General features: G+C 36.4%; 1 protein-coding gene across 8 annotated transcripts in view; it reads left to right on the forward strand.

Moving 5' to 3' along the window:
- Positions 1–26,471, forward strand: part of ATF7IP2 (activating transcription factor 7 interacting protein 2) — an 89,727-nt gene that overhangs the window by 256 nt on the left and 63,000 nt on the right. Inside the window, exon 1 of one of the 8 annotated variants that reach the window (XM_069085734.1) lies at positions 42–441. The exons of 6 other annotated variants lie outside the window; for them this stretch is intronic. The gene's annotated coding sequence lies outside the window, so the exon portion shown is untranslated. Of the gene's footprint in view, positions 1–41; positions 442–26,471 lie in introns of those variants that run through there. One more of the 8 variants, XM_069085724.1, reaches the window with a different exon arrangement.

A 26,471-nucleotide genomic window follows, 5' to 3' on the forward strand; every position in this document is an offset into this window, starting at 1 on the left:
CGTGCCCGGCCTCTCGCGGGGCCTTCGGAGGGGGCGGGCGGGCGTCCCGGCGCGCGCTGCCCCGTCCTGCCTCTTGACTCCTGCGAGCTCTCTCTTCGACCGAGGGGCCCCGGGGAGTCGGGGAGATCTCCGCCGAGACCGGCGCCTATAGACTTTGGAAGGGATAGAGGGGATGGCCGCCCCCTCGGGGCCGCCGGCTGCTTGAGGGCGGGGCCGCAGACGGTGGGAGCCGGCCGGGCGTCCCGCACATGCCTTCGGACCCAGGCTTTGAATGGCCGTGCTGGGTCGGCGGCCGCCCCGCTTGCCGTCCCTCCCCTCCCGCCACCCCCGAGTTTTCGGCTCAGACCTTGGAGCAGAAACAGGTGTGTGGGGCGGAACTCCCGCAGGCGGGCAGGCATGGATCTCGAGCCGCTTTAAAGTGCTTTTTAGCGTCCACCAACCGTGAGTGCCTCCCCAGCCGAGCCTGCAGGGAGGGAGGGGGGCCTGGCGTGGGCAGTGGTGACGAATAAAACGGTGAACTTCGAGAGAACGTCTCTTTTTCGTAGGTGAAACGGATCCCCCCCGTGTCTTTTCCCCGAGCTTGTTTTCCAAACAGCCCTCCCGGAGTTTTAGGAGCTGGAAGGGAGCTCAGGGGCCGTCTCCTCCGGCCAGCGAGTGCCTGAGAACAGAGCGCTCTGCAGCCTCCCCAAGCGCCCTTGGAAGGCCCATCGTTAGGGAACCAGTGTTTTTATCTTTAACAAGCTTAGAATGACCCTTTTGCAGCTTGCACCCAGCCCTCCCCACCCTGCGTGCGGGGCCAACGGGAGCGAATCTTATCCCTCTGCCCAGAGACGGCACTTGGGAGGCGGAGGCCTTAGGGTGCCTTCCCCCCTTCCCAGCAAGAGAGCCCGTTTACCCCCACTTTACTCTGGACCCTACGGGCTTTAAACTGAGCGTTCATTGGAGACAAATCTGCTTGTTTCCCGGGCCCTGGTTAGGAAACCTGCGCTTAGGCCACCTGGTACCTCCAGGCTGTGAGCAAATAAATACAGCTTGAGAATCAGTACTTCCCAAAGTTGTCTCTTATCGGGGGGGTTGGTTTTGTTCTTGTTAAAGTTAAATAAATAAAATTGTTAAAGCACTAGGGATAAAACAATAAAGAAATGTGAACCTGCGGGTCATGCGCAGCAAAAGCTGAAGTAACCTATAGCAAGAATCAAATATTTCACTTCTTCTGGGATGCAAAAAAACAAACAAACGAGGAAATAGAAATCCCCAACCTCAAGGAGGAAATGAAAGTCATTTCTTAAACTAGTTTTGTTTTTAATAAATATTGCTGGAAACTTTCCATGACTGCTTTTCTTATGTCTTTGTTCATGAAACTCAAAGAATGGGGGATGCTGTGGAGGAATATATGTTAATTTATTTTATCATGTCCCTTTTTCCTGGAATCAAGTATTTTTTCCACTGTAAGTTTTCTTACAAAAAATTAATGCATTTCTTATCACCGTTGCCTTGGCACAGTGCCGTTATTCTACATGAATATGTACTATGTGTGTGTGTGTGTGTTTTTTTTTTTAATTTTCTTTGTAGACCAAAAAAATCCATTCCTATTACATTGCAATAGAAAATTTTTCCCTAACTAGATAAATATTTGTAGTTAATAAGGCATTATTCTTACTTTGGGTATCTAGAGGTTAGAAATATTTTCATTATCTTTTTTCTGTTAATGTTGGTGTTAATGTGGCGGTGTTTGTAGAAACAACACTGGCTCTGAAGTCAGAGAACCCAGATTCACATTCAAACTAAGATGTTTACAAGTATTGGTGGTCTTAGGCAAGTCAACTTTCCTTCCCTTCAGTTTACTCATTTGTAAAATGAGGTGTTCGAACTGGATGTTTTTGAAGTCCATTCTAGTGCCATATCTAACTTATGGTCAATGAAGATGATCTTAAAAAAAGGTGAAAATGAAAACTGGGTAATAGGTGTTGAAGAAAACCTAAGAAGAAATCTAACATCAAGAACACTTTGAAATATGATACCAAGCAATGGAATCGAGGAGTAGTGGGTTGATTTAAGATAAAAAAATATATTTATTTTTTGTGTAATTAAGTAGCCAATTCAAAAAATGTTCATTTCATTCAGTAATCTTCCTAGATCCCCTCTTCCTTTCTGAAAAGTGTCAGGGTCAGTCTTTGGCATGGACCCCACGTGCCCTGCTCCTGGCAGGTAAACCTACTTAACCATTTCTCTAATGAGGCTCACCTATTTCCACCTGTAGGCCTTTGGATTCACTCCTGCCCCACTAGGTTTCAATGTCTTGTTAATGGTAATACCTATTCACTTGATTTCTCTGGCCTTTATCTGACTATTTGTCCCATGACTTCAAGCTGCTGACCCAAATTGTGATCAACAGTTTCTGAACAATTCCCTAGGTCTGATGGCCTATATTCTTACCTTTCGTTCAGTTTTTTCCCCTCTCCCCTCCAGTTTGGCCTCACTCCTCTCCTTCCTTACTACCCATTCTCTCAATGTGAGGAAAATGAATTGAAATGTGTGAGATTACATACCATATTGGTCTAAATCTAAGGTTACGCAAGAAAACAACCAAATGAAATATGAGTAGCATGTGAGTTCGCTTTTTTCTGGTGCTAAAGAGATGTACATATTGTAGTAAATGTTACTGAACTGTTCCAGGTTATTCGAATTGTATTTTTTAAAATTAAATTATTATTTTGAGTTCTGAGTTGCCTCCGTCCCTTCCTCCCAACTCCACGTTAAAGAAAAGCAATATTTGATATAGTTACTACATACTTTTTATACAGGGGTGGATAGCGTTTTCCTTCATAAGTCCTTTGGAAATAAGTTGAACGATCCTATTCATCAGAATAGCTAAGTTGCAGTTGTTCTTTGAACAATATTGTTACTGTACACAACATTTCGTTTCACTCTGCATTATTTCATGCAAGTTTTCCATATTTTTCTAAAACCAACCTGCTTGTCATTTCTTACAGCACAGTAGTATTTTATCGCAACCCCAATGTATTCAACCATTCCCCAAATGATGAGCATCTCTTCAATTTCTGATTCTTTGCCGCCACAAAGAGAGCCTTTATAAATAGGACACATGGGTTCTTTTCCTTTTCCCCTTATCACCTTGGGAAATAGACCTAGTAGTGGTATTGCTGGGTCAAAGGGTATACATAGTTTTATAACTTCTTTGGGCATAATTCAAAATTGCTCTTCAAAATGGTTGGATTAGTTCATAGTTCTACAAACGTATTAGTGTCCCAGTTTTTCCACATTCCCTCCAACAATTGTCATTTACCCTTTTCTCATTTTCTCCAGTCTGATAGGTGTGAGATGTTATGTCAGAGTTGTTTTAATTTGCCCTTCTCTATAATCAATAATGATTTAGAGTATTTTTTATGTTATTATATAGCTTTGATTTCTTTTTCGAAAAATTGCCTATTTATATACTTTGACATTTATCAATTGGGAAACTATTCCTTCTTATAAATTAGACTCGATATTCTACATATTTGAAATTGAGGCCTTTATCCAAGAAACTGACAAAAGTTTTCCGATAATTTCCGCTTTCCTTCTGATTTTTGCTACATTGGCTTTATTTGTACAAAAACTTTTAAAATTTAATATAAATCAAAATGATCCATTTTACATCCCATGACATTCTCTATCTCTTGTTTATTCATAAATTCTTCTCTTATTCATGAATCTGCTGGGTAACAGGTTCCATTCCCCTCCAGTTTATTTATACTTCTTTTTATGTCCAGGTCATTTTGACTTTGGTTAATAGTGTAAGATTTTGGTCTGTATCTAGTTTTTGTGAGACCTGCTTTCCAGTTTTACCAAATAGTGAAATCATCTCCAAAAAGCTTATTTCTTTGCGTTTATCAGACATGAAGTTATAATCATTTACTACTCTGTTGTATACCTACTCCATTCCACTGAAACATCATTCTATTTCTTACCCAGTGTCAGTTTTGATAATTACTGCCTTACATTATGGTTTAAAATCTGGTACCGCTAGACCTCTTTACTTTTTTTTTTCATTAATTCCTTTGATAGTTTTGAATTTTTATTCTTCCATATAGATTTTATCATTTTTTCTAGCTCAATAAAATAATTTTTGGTAGTTTAATTAGAATGACCCTGAATTAAGTAGATTGATTTAAGTAGAATTGTGACTTTTATTATATTGACTTGACTCACTCATGCCCAATTAATATTTTTCTCATAATGTAAATCTGACTTCATTTGTATAAAAATGTTTTATAATTATGTTCATATAATTCCTGGGTTTGTCTTGGCAGGTATACTCCCAAGTATTTTAGTTTGTCTACAGTTATTTTAAATGAAATATCTCTTTCTCTTCTTGTAGGGCTTTGTTGGTTATATGTAGAAATTATGCACTTGTATTGTGGATTTATTTTATATCTACAACTTTGCTAAAAATTCTTCATTGTTTTGACTAACTTAATTAGTTGAATCTTTAGGATTTTCTAAGTATAGCATCATATTTGTTTGCAAAAAGAGATTTTTATTTCCTCATTACCCATTCTAATTTCTTCAGTTTCTTTTTCTTCTCTTATTGCTATTGCTAGCATTTCTAGTACAGTATTGAGTAATGGTTATGATAATGGTCATCTTTGTTTCACTTTTGATTTTATTAGGAAGGCTTCTAGCATATCCCTATCATAGATAATGTTTGCTGATGATTTGAGGCAGATGCTTATTTTGAGGAAAAATTCATTTAAGCCTATGCATTTAGATGTTTTTAAATAAATTGTGTTAATAGTTTTCCTTATATTGAATCAGCCCTGCATTCCAGGTTTAAATCTCACTTGGTCACAATGTATGATTTTTGTGATAAATTGCTGTAGTATTTTATTCAGCTAGCTAGTATTTTATTTAGGATTTTTGTATAAATATTCATTATTAAACTGATCTGTAATTTTCTGTTTTATTGTCTTATAAGAGGAGTTTAGTAGGATTCCTTCTTTACCCATTCCAAACAATTTACTTAATATTAGAATTAGTAAATGTTTGATAGAATTCACTTGTAATCAATCTGTTCCCGATGCTTTTTTCTTAAGATCATTTATGACCTATTCAATTTCTTTTTCTAAAATATGTTGATTTAAATATTCCATTTCCTTATAATCTGGGCAGTTCATCTGGGTAGTTCATATTTTTTGTAAGTATTCTTCCATTTCACTAAAATTGTTCAATTTATTGGCATATAATTGGACAAGATCTTAATAATTGCTTTAATTTTTTTCATTGATGGTAAATTTATCCTTTTTCTCCTTGGTACTAGTGATTTGGTTTTCTTCTCTTTTAATCATATTAGCCAATGGTTTATCTATTTTATTCATTTAAAAAAACAGCTCCTAATTTTATTAATTAATTCAATGATTTTCTTACATTCAATTTTATTAATTTCTCATTTAATTTTCAAGATTTTCTTTTTGGTGTTTAATTGGGGGGATTTTTAATTTGTTCTTTTTCTAGTTTTTTCTTGTATACCCAGGTCATTGAGTTTTTCTTTCTTTAGTTTATGGATATAAACATTAAAAGATACAAAATTTCTTCTTAGTACTGCTGTAGCCGTATCCTATAAGTTTTGATATGTTCTCTCATCATCATTCTCTTTAACAAAATTGTTTATCGTTTCTGTGATTTGCTCTTTGATCCTCTCATTCTTTAGAATTAGGTTATTTGGTTTCTAATTAATCTTTAATCTGTTTCCATGGTCCTTTATTAACTGTAATTTTTATTGCATTATGATCAGAAAAGGATGAATTTAATATTTCTGCTTTTCTGCATTTGAATCTGTTTTTATGCTCTAATATGTGATAACTTTTTGTACCACTGAGAAAAGGTATAATCCTTTCTGTTCCCATTCAGTTCTCTCTAGATATCTACTGTATCTAGTTTCCTGAAGATTCCATTCATCATCTTGACTCCTTTTTTAATTTATTTTTTGGTTAGATTTATTTAGTTCTGAGAGGGGAAGGTTAAAATAAGTCTACTACAGTACATTATAGTCTGCTATTTCCACCTCTAATTAATTTACCTTTTCCTTTGTAAATTTGGATACTATAACATTTGGTACATAAAGGTTTAGTATTGATATTACTTCATTATCTATAGTTTTAATGTGGTGTCCTTGCTTATATCTTTAATTAAATCTATTTTAGCTTTAGCTTTGTCTGAGATTTTTATAGCAACTCCTTTTTTTTTACATCAACTTAAACATAACTTTTATTCCAGCCCTTTATTTTTACTCTATGTGTATCTCTTATTTTTAAATATATTTCTTGTAAACAATATATTGTTGAACTCTGGGTTTTGATCTATTTTTGCTGTCTTTTTCTGTTTTTTAGGTAAGCTCATCCCATTCACATTCAAAGTTATAATTACTAGTTGTAGATTGCTGCCATCCTGTTTTCCTACTGTTTATCCTTTTCTCTCTCATTTTGCCCTATCTCTCTTCAGAAGTTTAATTTACTTCTGACCACTGCCTCCCTAATCTGCATACCCTTCTAAGAGTCCCTCCCTTATCCTATCCTTTTGCCCTCCTGTTTCTCTGTAAATTAAGATTTTTTTTATTCCAAACTAGATATATATGTTAAGTCCTCTTTAACCCAGTACTGATAAGAATAAGATTCCCACACTGCCTGTCCTCCTCCCCATCCTTTTCTCTACCATAAAAGTTCTTCCATTTATGCCTCTTTTATATGAGATAATTTGCTCCATTTTATCTCTCCCTACCTCAAATTGTATTTCAGATGCAGGAGAGAGTGGAATTCATGTTAGGTTGTGCATACCTACATAAGACATTAATGCATATACATTTTATTTTACACAAGCGAGTCCAGAACTTGTCCCTATATAACGTCTTACCTGAAACATTATATATATCTTGTGTAACTCACTTGCCAGGGTACCCTTCTCACTTTGCCAGTCCATGGTAGGACAAAGTAAAAGTTGCTCTCGGCTGGGATTTGGAGATAAATAAGATCTGTTTTGGCCTCTGATAATAGAAGGAGGGGGAATGGCAGACCCTGACACGAGGCAAAATTTTGAAGAAAAATTTGTCTTTGGTGCCCAAAAGCAGGGCATTTTTTCTGCATTTTTTTCGATAATATTTTCCCCCAGTTACATGACAAGAAAATTTTCAGCATTCATCTTTATAAGATGTTGAGTTCTAAATTCTCCCTCCCTCCTCTCCCCTCTTCTGAAAATGGTAGGCAGTTTGATAAAGTTTATAAGTGTGTTATCATGTAAAAAATATTTCCATATTTGTCACACTTGTGAAAGAAGAGACAAATCAAAAGGAAAAAAAGTCATGAGAAAGAATATAGCAGATGAAAAAAATATGCTTCAATCTGCATTCAGTCTACCAGTTCTTTATCTGGATAGGGATAGCATTTTCCTTCATAAGTCCCTTGTATTTATCTTCGTCATAGTTGATCATCATACCGTATTGCTGATACTATGTACAATGTTTTCTGGTTCTGCTCATTTAACTTTGCACTAGTTTGTACAAGTCTTTCCAGGTTTTTTCTGAAATCTGCCTGCTCATCATTTCTTATTGCACAATAGTGTCATTACATTCATAAACCACAGCTTGTTCAAGACATTCCCCAATTGATGAGCATTCCCTCAATTTCCAATATTTTGCCCCCATGAAAGAGCTGCTATAAATATTTTTTGCACATGTAGGTCCTTTTTCCCTTTTTAATGATCTCTTTGGGATATAGACTTAGTGGTGATGTTGCTGGATCAAAGGATATGCACAGTTTTGGGTATAGTTCCAAATTACTCTTCAGAATAGTTGGAGTTCACAACTCCATCAACAATGCATTAGTATCCCAATTTTCCCACATCCTCATCAGCATTTATCTTTTTTTCTTTTTTGTCATATTAGCCAGTTTGATAGGTGTAATGTGGTATCTCAGAATCATTTTGGTTGGCATTTTTCTAATCAGTAGTGACTTAGAGGGGCAGCTATGTGGAGCACCGGCCCTGAAGTCAGGAGGACCTGAGTTCAAATCCGGCCCCAGACACTTAACACTTACTAGCCATGTGACCTTGGGCAAGTCACTTAACCCCAATTGCCCTGCCTTCCCCCCTCAAAAAAGCAAAAAAAATTAAAAAAAAATTGTGACTTAGAGCATTTTTTTTTCATATGGCTATAGATAGCTGTAATTTCTTCCTCTGAAAACTGCCTGTTAATATCCTATGACCATTTGTCAGTTTGGAAATGACTTTTATTCTTAAAAAGTTGACAAAGTTCTCTATATATTTGAGAAATGAGGCCTTTATCAGAGACTCTGTAATGATTTTTTTTTTTTTTAAGCAGTCGGGGTTAAGTAACTTGCTCAAGGTTACACGGCCAGTCATTTCTGGGTGTGGTGCTAAGTATCCGAGCCCAGATTTGATCCCCACGTCATCCCAATACTGGAGCTGGTGCTCTTACTCGCTGAGCCACCTAGCCTCCCCCTTTGCTTTCTTTCTGATGTTGGTTGCATTGATTTTGTTTGTACAAAAGCTTTGTAATTTAATCAGAATTATTTTACATTTTGTAATGCTTTTTGTCTCTTCTTTGGTAATGAGTTCTTCCCCTCCCCATAGACCTAACAGGTGGACTGTTCCTCGCTCTTCTGATTTGCTTATAGTATCAACCTTTATGAATAAATCATGACAAAGGTCTGTCCTGTCTAACTTTTTCTAATATTCTGTTTGCCTCTTTAGTTTCTTTCTTATTTATTTCTTGGTTGGATTTATTGAGTTTTGGGAGGTGACAATTGAGGACTGCAACTAGTTCAGGTTTGTGTCTCTTTCTTCCTCCAACTCACTGTAACTTCTTTAAGAATTTGTATGCTATTCCACTTGGTTATATATGTTTAGTGTTGATATTGCTTCATTGTTGATTGTATTTCTTAGTGAGATGTAGATTCCTTTCTTAACTCTTTGAATTGGGTCTATTTTTGCTTGTACTTTATTTGAGATCAGGATTGTGCCCCCTGCTTTTTTTTTTTTTTTACTCAAGCTGGAGCATAATAGACTTTGCTCCAGCATCTTAACCTTACTCTGCTTTGAGTGTACTTCTTGTAAAAAACATATTTTAGGATTTTTTTTTATCTATTCTGCTATCTGCTTCCGTTTTATGGGAGAGTTCATCCCATTCACAATCACACCTTTGATTATTACTTGTGTATTTCTCTCCATCTTATTCTTTCTCCTGTTTTTCCTCTCTCCTTTCACCCTTCTCTTTGTAAGTTTGTTGCGTCTGTCTTCCACCTTCCCTGATCTGCCCTCCCTTCTGTCATTCCCCATCCCACCCTCCTGTATTTGCTCTCCTCTTCTCCTGCTTCCCTATTGGGCAAGATAGATTTCTATGATCAACTGATTCTGCATGATGTCTCTTGTATGAGCCAATACTAATGAGAGTAAGGCTCAAGTGATGCTATATGCCCACCTTCCCATCTTCCTCTACACTGTAATAGGTCTTTTGCACCTCTTCATGTGAAATGATTTACCCCATTCTACCTCTCCCTTTTTTTCTGTACCCAGTGTACTATTCTTTTTCATTCCTCAATTTTTTAATGTCATTTTCTTAAATTCACCTTATACCTGTACCATCCATGGATGTATATTCTTCCTAGCTGTGCTATTAATGAAGTAGTTTTTAAGAATTCCTAAAGGAATTGAATTCCTCATGCTTTCTTTTCCCTTTTCACTTGTTTTTGTTTCTCTTGGGTCTTTTTATTAGAGGTCAAATTTTTTGGTTTAATTTTGGTCTTTTCCTTATGAAAGCTTCTATTTCATTTTTTTCCTTAAAGAATTATGCTTATTTTTTCTAGGTAAATGATTCTTGGTTGTAATCCTAGCTCCTTTGCCTTCTGGAATATAATGTTCTGTGACCTTTGATCCTTTAATGTTGCAGCTGCCTCTTAAGTCCTGTGTAATCCTCATTGTGACTCCCCAATATTTGAATTGTTTCTTTCTGGCCACTTGTATTTTTTTACTTGACCTGACAGTTCTGAAATTTGTCTATAATCTTCCTTGGAGTTTTTATTTTGGGGTCTCTTTCCTGAGGTGATCAGTTGATTCTTTCAATTCCTATTTTGCTCTCTAGTTCTAGGACATCAGGGCAGTTTTCCTCAATAATTTCTTGAAAGATGCTGTGCAGGTCCTCCTCTTGATTATGGCTTTCAGGTAGTCCAGTAATTCTAATATTGTCTCTCCTGGATCTGTTTTCCAGGTGAGTTGTTTTTCCCTATAAGGTTTATTTAACATTTTCTTTCATGTTTTCATTCTTTTGAATGGTGTGAGTGATTCTTGATGTCTCATAGAGTCATTAGCTTTCACTTGCCCAATTCTGACTTTTAAGGGTTGTTTTCCTCAATTAACTTTTTTACTATCTTTTCCATTTGGCCAGTTGCACTCTTTTTAAGGAGTTATTTTCTTGAATTAGTTTTTGTATTTCCCTTTCCATTTGGTCAGTTCTACTTTTTAAGCAGTTTTCCAAGCTGATGAGACTTTTTTCATAATTCTCCTATATCACTCTCATTTCTTGGTTACATTGGCTTTATTTGTACAGAAGCTTTTCAATTTAATGTAATCAAAACTATGCATTTTGCATTTTATAATGCTCTCTAACTCTTGTTTTGTCGTGAAGTCTTCCGCTCTCCATAGATCTGACAGGTAAACTATTCCTTGCTGTCCCAGATTGCTTGCAATATCAGCCTTTATAACTAGATCATGCACCCATATTATTTTGGTGTACGGTGTTAGATATTGGTCTGTGCCCAATTTCTGCCATACTGTGTTCCAGTTTTCCTAGCAGTTTTTGTCAGATGGTGAGTTCTTATCCCCAAAACTGGGGTCTTTGGGTTTATCAAACAGTAGATTACTAGCCATTGGCTGCTGAGTCTCATGTACCCAATCTATTCCATTGGTCCACTACTCTATTCCTCAGTCAGTACCAAGTAGTTTTGATGACTGCTGCTTTTTAATGTAGATTAAAATCTGGTATGGCTAGGCCACCTTCCCTAGCATTTCTTTTCATTAATTCCCTTGATATTCTGGACCTTTTGTTCTTCCAAATGAATTTTGTTACTATTTTTTCTATATCTATTAAGTAACTTTTTGGTAGATTGATTGGTATGGCACTAAATATGCAATTTAATTTAGGTAAAATTGTCATTGTTATTATATTAGCTCCACCCAGCCATGAACAATTGATATTTTTCCAATTAGTTAGATCTAACTTTATTTGTGTGAACAGTGTTTTGTAATTGTTTTCATATAAGTCCTGGGTTTGTTTTGGCAGGTAGATTCCCAAATATTTTATAATGTCTACAGTGACATTAAATGGGATTTCTCTTTCTATCTCTCGCTGTTGGATTTTGTTAGAGATATATAAGAATGCCAAGGACTTACATGGGTTTATTTTATATCCTTCAACATCGCCAAATTTGTTTATTATTCTCGAGTATTTTTTTACTTGATTCTCTAGGTTCTCTAAGTATATCATCATATCATCTGCAAAAAGTGATAGGTTGGTTAGTCTGTTCTTTGCCTAATTTGATTCCTTCAATTTCTTTTTCTTCTCTTATTGCTGCTGCTCACATTTCTAGTACCAGATAGAGTAAAAAGGGTCATAGGGGACATCCTTGTTTCTCAACCCAGATCTTATGAAAATGCTTCTAGCATATCCCTATCACATATAATGCTTGCTGATGGTTTTAGGTAGATGCTACTTATTATTTTAAGGAAGACTCCATTTATTCCTATACTTTCTAGTATTTTTTAATACGAAAGGGTGTTGTATTTTGTCAAAAAGCCTTTTCTGCATCTATTGAAATAATCATATGGTTTCTGCTAGTTTTGTTGTTGATGTGATCAATTATACTGATAATTTTCCTGATATTGAACCACCCTTGCATACCTGATTAAAGTATTATTCTCGTGATGAGTTGCTGTAGTCTTTTTGCTAATATTTTATTTAGAATTTTTGCATCTATATGCATAAGGGAAATTGGTCTGTAATTTTTTTTCTCTGTTTTGTCTCTTCCCAATTTAGATATCAGTACCATATTTGTGTCATAAAAAGAATTTGGTAGGACTCCTCCAATTTTCCTGAATAGTTTGTAAAGTATTGGAGTCAATTGTTCTTTAAATGTTTGGTAGAATTCTCTAGTAAAGCCATCCGACCTTGGAGATATTTTCCTATGGAGTTCATTGATGGCTTGTTCAATTTCTTTTTCTGAGATGGGGTTATTTAAGTAGTTTACTTTCTCTTCAGTTAGTCTGGGCAACTTATATTTTTGTAAGTATTCATCCATTTCACTAACATTGTCAAATTTATGTGCATATAATTGGGCAAAGTAATTCCTTATTATTGTTTTAATTTCCTCTTCATTGGAGGTATATTCACCCCTTTCATTTTTGATACTTGTAATTTGGTTTTCTTCTTTCTTCATTTTTATCATATTGACTAAAGGTCTATCAATTTTATTGTGTTTTTTTTTTCATAATACCAGCTCTTAGTTTTATTTATTAATTTGAGTTTTCTTAAATTCAATTTTATTAATCTCTCCTTTGGTTTCCATCATTTCGATTTTCAATTTGTTCTTTTTCTAGCTTTTTCAGTTGCACACCTAATTTAATGACCTCCATTTCCTCTATTTTATTTATGTATGCATTCAGGGATATAAAACTTCCCTGAAGGACTGCTTTTGCTGTATCCCACAAATTTTAGTATGTTGTCTCATTATTGTCATTCTCTTGAATGAAGTTACTGATTGTTTCTATAATTTCTTGTTTGACCCACTCATTTTTTTTTTGTTTTGTTTTTTGGAGGGAAATTTGGGTTAAGTGACTTGCCCAAGGTCACACCACCTAGCTGCCCCCAACCGCTTTTTTTTTTTTCTCTTGTATGGATAGTGAAGCCAAATTCTTTTATGTGATTTTGGAATTCACTTAGGAAATCTTACAGTGTCCTAGTGCTTGATAGAATTGATAGAATGTCATTTTAATATAGCAGTTAGAAGACCTTACCATCTATAGGGAATCCCTCTGACATTTGGACTCCCTACTGGACATCATTCATGACAATGGCCAGCATGTTTGGTGAGTAGACCTCTCTCTCCTTGTTTTAGAAGACTGATCTGTTGTGATTTTCTATAACATCTTTTGAAGAATGTTGAACGATTTTAACATGCATAGTGTAGCTTTTTGAAGAGCCTTTAATGATAAAGCATTTTGCTCTACTGAATCAATTTTTTTTTTGTCGACAAACTTCAGAATCTTGTTTCTCTGCATATCAGCAAACTGTTTGACTGAAAAAATGTGATCAGTTGCAAAAACCTGCTTCTTCCCTTTTCATACCTTCATTAAAGATAGATTTTTTTCCCATAAATATTTTTTTGTAGCTGGAAAGTAACTGTATGGGCTATTAATTATTGACATTTTCTTGGTTACCTTTTAGTAACAAGGTTTGGAATTTTTTCCATTTTTTTCCATTTTCAATTTTCCCTCTTTTATCCCTCTTGAGAATCATCCCCTCAATGAATATAAAATTGTTTCTCCTTCAGTATAGATCTCTGTAAAAATTTTCTGTGGTATAGCTGCTCTTTTTTTTAAAGGGCTATTTATACTTTATTATGCCTTACATTGGAGGTTCTAATGTTAAAGTTCTAATGTAGTGGTTCCAATGTCGTGATGAAGAAAACAGCTATAAAAAGTCTTGTCAGATTTTTTCCGTTTTTCCTATTTGTTGTCTTTCTGGTTTCATCTTTAAGTACTCTTAGGAAGGTCTTGCTTTAATCTCTTATCCAGCTTTCTGTAAGCTTGTTTTTCTGTCCACAATGCTGTTTTTTGAAGTATATTCATCATAGTCTAATTTGACCCACTTTTCTTATCTTATGAAGTTCACATTCTAAACTCATTGTTTTTTGCCTTCCATATCTCTCTTTACAACGTTATCGTATAGATTGTTTTCCTAGTTCTGCTTACTTCAGAAGTCTTCCCAAGTTTCTCTGAAATTGTCTCTTTTATCATTTCCTTTGGCACAATGGTATTACCAAATAGTTCACCTACATCTTTGGCTGTCTCTAACCTCCAGCAACCCAATGGATAAGGATACATCCTCTTGCTCAACCTTTTCCACACATGAACCTTGAGGACTATAACTCTATGATACCTGGGGAAGTCATTGATCAATATATTTTCTTCATATTAGTTAAGAACTGCCTTTTACCACAATTGTATCATTCTGTGGGTAATTCTGGCTTTGCCTACGTAAGCCTACATGGGGGTTTTTTTTTTTTTTTTTTTTTGCTTTTTGGAGGGCAATTGGGGTTAAGTGACTTGCCAAAGGTCACATGTGGGTCATTTCTAGTAGGGTAGTTAAGAGATATAATTGTAAATAACATTAAAAATGAAATTATTAAAAACAGAAAAGGATGTAATTTAATCTACAGTGGTTGTCCTTGAGGCAAATGCTATTATTTGTAAACATGGGAGATGTCCCATAGTCTTTTTTTTTAATGCGCAAATTTTAATTTTTTCTCTTTCCTACTGCTCCCCCCCAAAAGGAGAATATTAAATATGCATTGGCATTATCAAAAAATATGACTCATTTTGCATTTTGAATCCATCACTTATTTGTTAGGACTTAGATAACATGATTCATCATTGATTCTTTGGAATCATGGTGGATCTTTGCATTAATAGGAGTTTTAAGTCTTAAAAAGTTGTTGTCTTTACAATCTTGTTATTGTATCAGTTATTCTCTTGGTTCATTTCACTCTGCATCAGTTCATACAAGTTGTCTCAGGTTTGTCTGAAATTGTTCCTTTCGTTACCTGTACCATACATACCAGTGTAATAGTGTTCTATTGCATCCTCATATCATAACTTGTTTTATATCATAACAATCGATGGGTACCTCCTAAGTTTACTTTCTTTAGCCACTATAAAGAAATGCTGCTAAAAATAATTTTGATAACTATAGGTCCTTTATTTCTTCCATTGATCTCTGGAGGAGGGATTTAGTATCTCTGAGTCAAAGTATATATGCAGTTTAATAACTTTACGTATTTAAAGTTTAATAACTTTACCACTTGGTTTCTATAGTGACTGGACCAATTTACCATTCTACCAACAGTGCATTAATAAGCCTTGTTTTCGCTTAGCCTCTGCCACATTTTTCATTTTCCTTGTTTTGTGTTAACTTTTCCAATCAGATGGTACCTCAAGCTATTTTAATTTTTATTTCTCTAATGATTACTGATTTGGAGCATTTTTTTCATATAGTTATCAATGATTTGGTTTCTTCCTTTGACTATAGTGGGGGTGTTGAATGCAATCTATCATAGATGGGGAGTCAACTCTTTTATTGGAACCTTTTAATGAGGATAGTTGCCTGATCAAAGATCATAGACAGAACCTTCCTTGTGAGGGGACTGATGTCCCCATATAAAACTTATGTTGGCTATAATGTCTGGTGACCACCAGGTAGCCTTTGCAACAGTGATCTACGTTGAAGACATATGGAAAGAATGTGCTATACTAGGTTGAATGCACACTAATTGCTTATTCCTTGGTATGCACAATCTTTGTTATAAGGTCTCAAAGGTCACAGCTGCCTGCAGTCCATCAAGGATGCCTAATGGCCCCTCACTTGTTTGGATGACAGGTGTATGTGCTGGCTCAGCCCCTCCTTGGAAAACTGATTGTTCTTTTGTTTTCCCCTGTTAATGATCAATTGTATATACTCCAAAATCTTGCACGTACACCAAAGGGTTGAAAAGATATATAAGCACACCTCTCTCTGAATAAATTTGTGCTTTATGATTCACTCATATGGATTCCCATCTTTCTTTGATTTCTCTCTGAGAATTCATGCGTTAAGCTGGTCTTAGTGCACCCCAAGGCAGCTGTGGAGCATTTAACGATTCCTGATGGGGAAAAGAGGCTTCCTTGACATGTGTAGAAGTAGAGCTTACAAATTTGGCTATTGTCATGCACTATTCTTGTATAGAGGTAATTAGATCCAAGATGTCAGTTGTCAAAGTTATATTGGGAAGGATTTGAGGGTATTTCATGAGAGTCTTAAAGTGTGGAATCTTTAAAGTTTCAGAAGGTATATTTCAGATATGCATTTCAGGGAGAGTGGCCAGCTCAGCCTTGTCTAGTCTGTGTACAAACCTTAGCCAGGCTGTTTATTCAAAATATCCTAGTTGATTCTGTCATTGTTGCCACTGTTCTGTAGATCCCTAGAGCAGCATAAACTTTTTGGAGCAATTAACCCCTGAAGTGATAAGCCAGGTCTCTTTCATTCTGAACAAATCCAAAACATGGGATGACTTCATAGAACTGTTTTTTGGCTACCGTAGTAGCATCATCTTTCCAACAAGAGAATATTTCAGGTTATCCACTGCAGACAAAGATCATAACATAATAAATATTTATATCTCTTGACTGGAGAGAAGATTAATAATATTTGAGGGGGGGGGGCCTAGGACATGTTCTTACGTATAAAGTGTAATTCTGTAGGAACAATTTCCCAGGTAGATGTGCCAGACGGTGATTTTTTTTTTTCCCCGCAAGGGATGACAAACCATGGGCATACCAACATTTTTTTAATGTTACTAAGCATTTCTTTGGCATTTTGTGCAACCATATGAACAAGAAATGCCAGCACAGGTAAGAAAGAATGAAGTCATTGGGAGGCCATGAGGAAGTTTCTAGAGGATATTAGAGTAAAAAATATCACCCAATTTGGACTAAAGTGCATTCTTGATCTTCAGTGTGTCATCCTGGAATAAATCTAGAAAAGAAAAAATTGGAAAGAGGGACAATGGAAAAATTGGGAACCCAAAGGAGGATAAAGCACTCAAGAGATAATGGGAACTTTTGCCACAGAATCAGTGTATAGATTTCCTGTGGTGATACCAGAGCCATTCATATAGGCCCTGCACCAAAGGACTAAAATGGCAGAAGGCAAGAGAATGGCAGAAGTAATTCACTTGTGAGAGGGGATGGAGAAGATAAAAGTCTTTGCAGCTATATGGAAGTGTAGTGTTTCTATATTAAGTCTGGTGTTTCTGTATTAAACTAAAGGCATGATAGATACCAAAAGCATAGCAACTGTCAGGATAGATTGTAACTGATGGACCAGAGGCCAAGGTACAAGCATCTGTTAGTGCAGAAAGTTCTGCAAGCTTGCATATTAGCCATAGCAATGTGCTAAGAGATTCAGGAACAGTGGAGGCAGGACTCTGTTGCATTGCCCATACTTGGATCTGGGTCTCAGTCCCAAGGCAAGGAAGAGCACTAGCACACCAGAGGTTGTGATGTCAGCTGGGACCCTAGTCACAGTTCCATGGCAGAAAAGAGTGCTTTGTGGTCACTCACAGGCCAGGAGAGTAATAAACACACCTCTTCGTAGATCATACCACCTTGGAAGAACCGAAAACTTAAGGGTTCCCAAATTATCTCTGAAAGCAATTTCACCAAAAACCTGAAGCTTGGGAGAAGTGCTCCCTCCACCATGGGGTCAGAGTCCAATTTTAACATAAAGATAGAAGTCAAGAAATAGACTCGCAAAATGAGCAAATAACAGAAAAATATCCTGACTGTAGAAAATTACTATGGTGATAGGGAAGATTAAAACACAAACTCAGAAGACAGCATGGTCAAAACTGCTACATCTAAAACCTCAAAGAAAAATACAAATTGTTCTCAGGCCATGGAAGAGCTCAAAAAGGATTTTTAAAATTAAGTAAGAGAGATAGGAGAAAAGTTAGGAAGAGAAATGAGAGTGTTGCAAGATAAATAATGAAAAAGAGGCAACAGCTTGATAAAGGAGTCCCAAAAAATACTGAAGAAAATAACACCTTGAAAAACAGAAGAGGTCAAATGGTAAAAGAGTTGCAAAAATCCAATGAAGAGAAGAATGCTTTGTAAATCAGAATTGACCAAATGAAAAGAGATGTACAAAAATTCACTGAAGAAAAGGACTTCTTTTTTAAAAATTTTTTAAAAATTATTTGTTTACTTTTAGTTTACAAGACTGAGTTCTACAGTCCCGTGAGTTTGAAATTTCCTGCGCCTTCCTATCTCCCCACCCCCCACCTTCATGGCAGCATGCAATAAATATAGAATCTGCAAATACCTTGACATTAAACATTAGTCAGGTTGTAAAGACAGATTAAAATTGGTGGAATGAACAATGGGAAAGAGGAAACAAAACAAAACAAGAAAAAGAAAGAAAGCAGGTAGTTTGCTTCAATCTGCATTCAGATTCTGCAGCTCTTTCTCTAGATGTGGACATCTCTTTCCATCATGAGTCTTTTGGAGTTGTCTTATAACTTTGCATTTCTGAGAAAGAGCCCAGTCTATAGAAGTTAGTCATCACACATACGTTGTGTCTGTAATTGTGTACAAATCTCTCCTGGTTCTGCTCTTCTCACTCAGCTTCAGTTTATATAAGTCTCTCCAAGTTATTATGAAGTCTGTCTACTCCTCATTTCTTATAGCACAGTAGTATTCCATTACATTCATATACCACAACTTGTTCAACCATTCCCCAATTGATGGGCATCCCCTTGATTTCCAATTCTTTGCCACCACAGAAAGAGCTGTTATAAATATTTTTGTACATACAGATCCTGCTCCCACTTTTCTGATCTCTTTGGGATATAACCCTAGAAGTGGTACTGCTGGGTCAAAGGGTGTGTACTTATTTATAGTCCTTTGGGCATAGTTCCAGATTGCTCTACAGAATGTCTGAATCAGTTCACAACTCCACCAATAATGCATTAGTGTTCCAATTTTTCCACATCCTCTCCAGCATTTATCATTTTCCTGTTTTGTCATCTTAGCCAATCTGACCTATGAGATGTGGTACCTCAGAATTGTTTTCATTTGCATTTCTCTAATCAATAGTGATGTATGGCATTTTTTACATACTTATAGATACCTTTAATTTTTTCCTCTGAAAACTGCCTGTTCATATCCTTTGACCATTTATCAATTGGAGAATGACTTGCATTCTTATAGATTTGACTCAGTTCTCTGTATATTGTAAAAATGAGGCCTTTTTTGAGACACTGGTTGGAAAAATTCTTTCCCAATTTTCCACTTCCCTCTTAATCTTGGTTACATTGGCTTAGTTGGGACAGAAACTTTTCAATGTAATGTAATCAAAATTATCCATTTTGCATTTTATAATGCTCTCTAACTCTTGTTTGGTCATAAAATCTTCCCTCCTCCATAGATCTGACAGGCAAACTATCCCCTGCTGTCCCAGATTGCTTACATTATCAGCCTTTATACCTAGATCATGCACTCATTTCAACTTTTATTTTGGTGTACGGTGCTAGATAATGTTCTATGCCCAATTTCTGCCATACTATGTTCCAGATTTCCCAGCAGTTTTTGTAAAATAGTGAGTTCTTATCCCCAAAACTTGAGTGTTTGGCTCTATCAAACAGATTACTATAGTCATTGGCTGCTGAGTCTTGCGTACCCAATCTATTCCATTGATTCACTACTCTGTTCCTCAGCCAATACCAAGTAGTTTACATGACTTGGTGCTTTATAATACAGATTAGAATCTGGTATGGCTAGGTCAACTTCTCTAGCGTTTCTTTTCATTAATTCCCTTGATACTCTGGACCTTTTGTTCTTCCAAATGAATTTTGTTACTATTTCTTCTAGCTCTATAAAGTAATTTTTTGGTAGATTGATTGGTATGGCACTAAGTATGTTATTTAATTTAGGTAAAATTGTCATTTTTATTATATTAGCTCGACCCAGCCATGAGCAACTGACTTTATTTGTGTGAACAGTGTTTTGTAGTTGTGTTCATTTAAGTCCTGAGTTTGTTTTGGCAGGTAGATTCCCAAATATTTTATGTCTACAGTGACTTTAAATTGGATTTCTCTTTTTATCTCTTGCTGTTGAATTTTGTTGGAAATATGTAGGAATGCCGATGATTTATGTGGGTTTATTTTACATCCTGCAACTTTGCCAAACTTGTTATCTCAAGTAGTTTTTTACTTGATTCTTTAGGATTCTCTAAGTATATCATCCTATCATCTGCAAAGAGTGATAGCTTAGTCTCTTCTTTGCCTAATTTGATTCCTTAAATTTCCTTTTCTTTTATTGCTACTGCTAACATTTCTAGTACCAGATAGAGTAAGAAGGGTCATAAGGGACATCTTTATTTCACCCCTGATCTTATTGGAAATGCTTCTAGCTTATCTCCATTATGTATAATACCTGCTGATGGTTTTAGATAGATGCTACTTATTATTTTAAGGAAGACCCATTTATTCCTATACTTTCTAGTGTTTTTAATAGGAAAGGGTGTTGTATTTTGTCAAAAGCCTTTTCTACATCTATTGAAATAATCATATGGTTTCTGCTAATTTTGTTGTTGATGTGATCAATTATACTGATAATTTTCCTGATATTGAACCACCCTTGCATTGCTGGAATAAATCCTACCTGATTAACGTGTATTATTCCCATGATAAGTTGCTTTTGTCTTTTTGCTAATATTTTGCTTAGGATTTTTGCATCTATATTCATAAGGGAAATTGGTCTGTAATTTTTTTTTCTGTTTTGTCTCTTCTCAATTTAGGTATCAGTACCAAATTTTGTCATAAAAAAAATTTGGTAGGACTCATTTTTCTCCAGTTTTCCCAAATACTTTGTAAATTATTGGAGTCAATTTTTCTTTAAATGTTTGGTGTAATTCACTAGTAAATCTATCTGGCCCTGGAAATGTTTTCCTAGGGAGTTCATTGATGGCTTGTTCGATTTCTTATTTTGAGATGGGGTTATTTAAGTAATTTACTTCCTCTCCATTTAATCTGGGCAATTTATATTTTTGTAGATATTCCTCCATTTCACTAAGATTGTCAAATTTATGTGTGTATTATTGGGCAAGATAATTCCTAATTATAGTTTTAGTTTTCTCTTCCTTGGAGGTAGATTCACCCTTTTCATTTTTTATATTCGTAATATGATTTTCTTCTTTTTTTTTTATCATGTTGACTAAAGGCCTATCAGTTTTATTTTTTTTTCATAATACCAGCTCTTAGTTTTATTTATTAATTCAATAGTTTTCTGAAATTCAGTTTTTTAAAATCTCTCCTTTGGTTTTCATCATTCCTAATTTAGTATTTAATTGGGGATTTTTAATTTGTTCTTTTCCTAGCTTCAGTTTCATGTCCAATTTATTGACCTCCATTTTCTCCATTTTATTTATGTATGCATTCAGAGATATAAAAATTTCCTTAAGAACTGCTTTTCCTGCATCCCACAAGTTGTTTTTTTTTTTATGTTGTCTCATTATTGTCATTCTCTTGAATGAAGTTACTGATTGTTTCTACAATTTCTTGTTTGACCCACTCATTTTTTAAGATTAAGTTATTTGGTTTCCAATTAGTTTTTAGTCTATCTTTCCATGGCCCTTTATTACATATAATTTTTATTGCATCATGATTTGAGAAGGATGCATTTAATATTTCTGCCTTTCTCCACTGAATTGTGAGGTTTTTATGCCCTGGTACATGGTCAATTTTTGTATATGTGCCATGTACCACTGAGAAAAAGGTATTTTACTTTTTATCTCCATTCAGTTTTCTCCAGAGGTCTACCATATCTATCTTCTCTTAAGATTCTGTTTACCATTTAACTTCTTTCTTGTTTATTTTGAGGTTAGATTTATCAAGTTCAGAGAGGGGAATATTGAAGTCCCCCACCAGTGTAGTTTTGCTATCTATTTCTTCTTCTAACTCCCTTGATTTTTCCGTTAGGAATTTGAATGTTGTACTGCTTGGTGCATAAATGTTTAGGAATGATATAGTTTCATTTTTGATGGTGCCTTTTAGCAATGTATAGTTTCCTTCCTTATCTCTTTTAAGTAGATCTATTTTTGTTTTTGCTTTGTCTGAGATAAGCATTGCTACCCCTGCTTTTTTTTTACTTTAGCTGAGGCATAATATATTTTACTTCAGCCTTTTACCTTTACCCTGTGTGTATCCCCCCTGTTTCAAATGTGTTTCTCGTAAACAGCATATTGTAGGATTATGGTTTTTAATCCATTCTGCTGTCTGCCTCCATTTTATGGGAGAGTTCATTCCATTCACATTCACAGTTATGATTAGTATCTGTTTCTTTCCCTCCATCCTATTCCCTACCCTGTTTATGCTTTTATTTTTCCCCTTCTATCTTCCCCTCCCTAAGAGTTTTCCTTTTTACAGCCACCTCCCCCGGTATTTCCTTCTAATCAGCCCTCTTCCCTTTTCCCCCTTAGTGCTTTTTCCCCCCCTTCTAAACACTACCCCTTTTGTAGCCCTTTCTCCCTCCTACTGCCTGTAGAATGTGATAGATTTTTATACTTAATGTAGTATGTTATTTCTTCCTTCAACCAAGATTGATGAGAATAGATCTCATGCAATGCTCCTCTCCCTCCCCTCTTTCCCTCTATTACGATAGGTTTTATGTCTCTTCTAGATAGAGTCTTGTACTTAACTGATTATGTTATTCCCTGCTTATACCAGAACCAATGAGGGAAAAGCTCATATAACACTCATCTCCCTCCCTTCCTTCTCTCTACTTTAATGTTTTTATGCCTCTTTGTGTGGCATAATTTGCCCTTTTCTTCTTCATTCTTTCGTCTTCTTCCATGGCAGTCCCTTTCAGCTCTTAATAAGGTTTTTTATCATCATTTTGTGTAATTTATACCCACACCCTCTATTTATCTACCTTTTATATGTCGCCATAATATTAACTATAACTATAGAATTCTTAATATTAACAAATATCAGCTTCCTGTATAGGGATATGAACAGTTTGCTCTTGTTAAATAACAAGTTGTATGTGTGCGTGTGTGTGTGTGTGTGTGTGTGTGTGTGTGTTTTCCCTATTTACCTTTCTATGTCCCTCTTGAGTCTTCTAATTGGAGGGTAAATTTTCCCATTGAGCTCTGGTTTTTTCATCAGGGAGGTCTGTAATTCCATTATATCATTGAATGATCATCTTCCTTTCCTGGAAGATTATGCTCAGTTTCGCTGGATAGTTGATCCTTGGTTGTAACCCGAGCTCTTTGGCCATGCGAAATACCACATTGCAGTCCCTCAGATCTTTCAGTGTGTTGAAGCTGCCAGATCCTGTGCAATCCTCACTGTGGTTCCGTAATATTTGAATTTTTGTTCCTTGCTGCTTGTAGTGTTTTCTCCTTTACTTGATAGTTCTGGGATTTGGCTACAACATTTCACAGATTTTTCAATTTGGGATCTCTTTCAGGAGGTGTCCAGTGGATTTTCTCGATTTCTTATTTTACCCTCTGGTTCTAGGATCTCAGGGCAGTTTTCTTTGCTGAGCTCTTGGAAGATCTTTTCCAGTCTCATTTTTTCATCATCATTTTCTGATAGACTGATAATTCTCAGATTATCTCTCCTTGATCTGTTTTCCAGGTCAGTTATTTTTCCATTGAGATGTTTTACCTCTTTTTCTAATTTTTCATTCTTGATGTTTTGTTTGACTTATTCTTGGTACCTCATAGAGTCATTAGCTTTAGTTTCGTTGGTTTTAATTTTTAGCGAATTGTTTTCCTTGGCTGGTTTTTGAAGCTCCTTTTCTATATGTTCAGATTTCATTTTTAGTTCACACATTTTTTCTTTTTAAGGAGCTGTTTTCTTCATTGTAATGTTTTTCTAATTTCACAATTTTGATTTTATCTTGTACCTCTCTAATTTGGTTTTCAGAGGTCTTTTTGAGCTCATCTAAGAATGCTTTGAAGACTTCATAATCCCTGTTGAGGCTTCAGCTGTGGGTGTGGAGTCAATACTGTCTCCTTCTGAATTTGGTTCCTCCCTCTCACAATAATAGCATTCTAGAGTATTTGTCTTTGCAGTCTGTTTTTTTGCCCATTTTGAGGCAGGGCCTCAGCCACGCCCTTTTTCTGGGGTTCCCAAGCCTTTACTGTTTAAAATTTTGCTCTGGGGCAATAATTATTGTGTTTTTAGAGTCGGGTGTGGGAGTTTGGGGGGAGGGATTGGAGCAGCTGGGGTTCACTCTGCCTTCCTGGTCCCTGGAAGGTCAGATAGTTGCTTCTTCAATTTCCAGGCTGTGGGTTGGCTGTCCCAGGAAGTAGCTGCTGCCACTGCCATGGGCCCTGCATTTGTCTCTTTCCCAGCTCTGTCAGATCCCAACCCTGCAGTGGAAGGCCTGGGAATGGCCCTTGGGATTGGTGGATCCATTTGCTGCCACATTGAACAGGCTTCGTCTGGGCCTCTGCATGCCACATCGTCTGAACCTGGCCTCTTGATAATTTCTTGAAAGATGATGTTTAGGCTTTTTTTTTTATCATGTTTTCAGCTGGTCCATAATTTTTAAATTATCCCTCCTGGATCTATTTTCTAGGTCAGTTGTTTTTCCAATGAAATATTTCACATTATCTTTTGTTTTTTATTCTTTTGGTTGTATTTTATAATTTCTTGATTTTTCATAAAGTCATTAGTCCATTTGTTACATTCTAATTTTGAAGGAATTATTTTTTTCAGTGAGCTTTTGAACCTCTTTTGTCATTTGGGTTAGTTTATTTTTTAAGGTGTTATTTTCTTCAGTATTTTTTGGGAGTCTCCTTTATGAAGCTGTTGATTCATTTTTCATGATTTTCTTGCATCATTCTCATTTCTCAATTTTTCGTCCACTTCTCTAGCTTATTTTCAAAATCCTTTTTGAGCTCTTCCATGGCCTGTTACCAATTTATATTTTTCTTGGAGGCTTTTGATGCCTGAGCCTTGACTTTGTTGTCTCATTCTGGTTGCATATTTTGATCTTCTTTGTCTCCAAACTAAGATTCTGTAGTCTCACTTTTTTATGTTGTTATTAACCATCTTCCCAGCCAAATATTTGGTTTTGTAATGCTTTGTCAGGGAAAGACTCAGTTTCCAGTGGGGCGGGGGTGGGGTACATTGTCCCAGGCTTTAGGGGTTTTGTATCAGCCACTTGATCCCCCAGCATCTGGGCCCAGAGCTCCTGAAGTAGCTGCTGTTGGGGCTGCTCCTGCCACCGCCATTGCCTCCACTACCTCCACTGCCCCGTGGCTGGGACTGGACCCTAGCCAGACTGTGCTCCTCTTTCGCCCGGATCCCACAGAGTTTTCCCACTGACCTTCTGTGCTGTCTTTGGTATTTGTGGGTTGAGAAGCCTGGAAACCGCCACAGCTGCCAGTGCTTTTCAGTGCCCTGAGGCCTGGTCTGCCACAGGCTTTGCTGGCGTGGCCCACACAGAACTATACTCCTCTCCCAACCTGGTGCATTCTACCCTTCCTCTCAAGTTTCCAGGCCATTCTGGGCTGGAGATTTGCCTCACTCCACCATTTTGTGGGTTCTGTAGCTCTAGAATTTGTTTAAAGTTATTTTTGGTTTCGCCCTTTTTTTGGAGAGGGGAAGGCTGGGCAATTGGGCTTAAGTGACTTGTCCAAGGTTGCATAGGTAGTTTTAAGTGTCTGAGGCGAAATTTGAACTCAGGTTCTCCTGACTCCGGGGCTGGGGCTGTATTCACTGCTTCACCTAGCCTCCCCTAGAGTTATTTTTTACAGCTATTTGGACAGGTTTGAGGGTGAACTCGAGTCCCTGCTCTTACTCTGTCATCTTGGCTCCACCCCTTCAATAGCACTTAATTCTTGTACACCTCTATAAAAGCGAATTATCAGGGTGAATCTTAACAGGTTTCAATTCAGACAAATAGGAATTTTATGTGGTGAGCACTGTCAGAAGAAGCATACCTTGGGCCCTATTCCTGGATCAAAGGTTTTCACACCTTTTGTGAAAGAAGACATTGGATAGTGGAGGGAGAGAACATCCCAGGCTCTTACCCCCCCTCCCCCATAAGAGAAACTAGGCTAGTGTTTTTTGGAAAGCCTGAATCTTTTAAGTCTTTTAGACAAAAATCCTAGATGTAATTCAGCTATAACTGTTGGAAGAAAGAGGTCTTTGGTCAGGGTTGGTTCTTCAGAAGTAGAGATATTAGAATTAAGTCACTTAACCACAAAAAGAAATGTTTAGGTAAAGCAAATAAGGTACCTTTAGAATTAGATGCTGTTGTAGCATTTTGTTTCCACAAGAGATCCCTTCCCAGTAGGTTCACACCAAGGTTGGGGTGTCATAAAATAGACATTCAAATGTGACAGCAGATGTAAAAGCCTCTAATTGCACTAAGTTAGGAAAAGTAAGAGAGATTATAGCACATGCATTTCCCTTGATTGCACACAGGCTGCAGCCTGCAACATGAGTGCAACCCAGGGTGCAACTTAGAGGAAAGTACTGAATGACTTTAGTAGCAATTAGGAAATTTCTCAGGATCTGTTAGACACAAGTAACTCCATTTTGTTTTTTAGCCTCCATTTTCGGCTCTTAAGTTTC

This window comes from Petaurus breviceps, unplaced genomic scaffold (genome assembly GCF_028583685.1).
Source record: "Petaurus breviceps papuanus isolate PSGF00001 unplaced genomic scaffold, PetGlider_PUasm1.0 118, whole genome shotgun sequence".
NCBI lineage: Eukaryota > Metazoa > Chordata > Mammalia > Diprotodontia > Petauridae > Petaurus > Petaurus breviceps.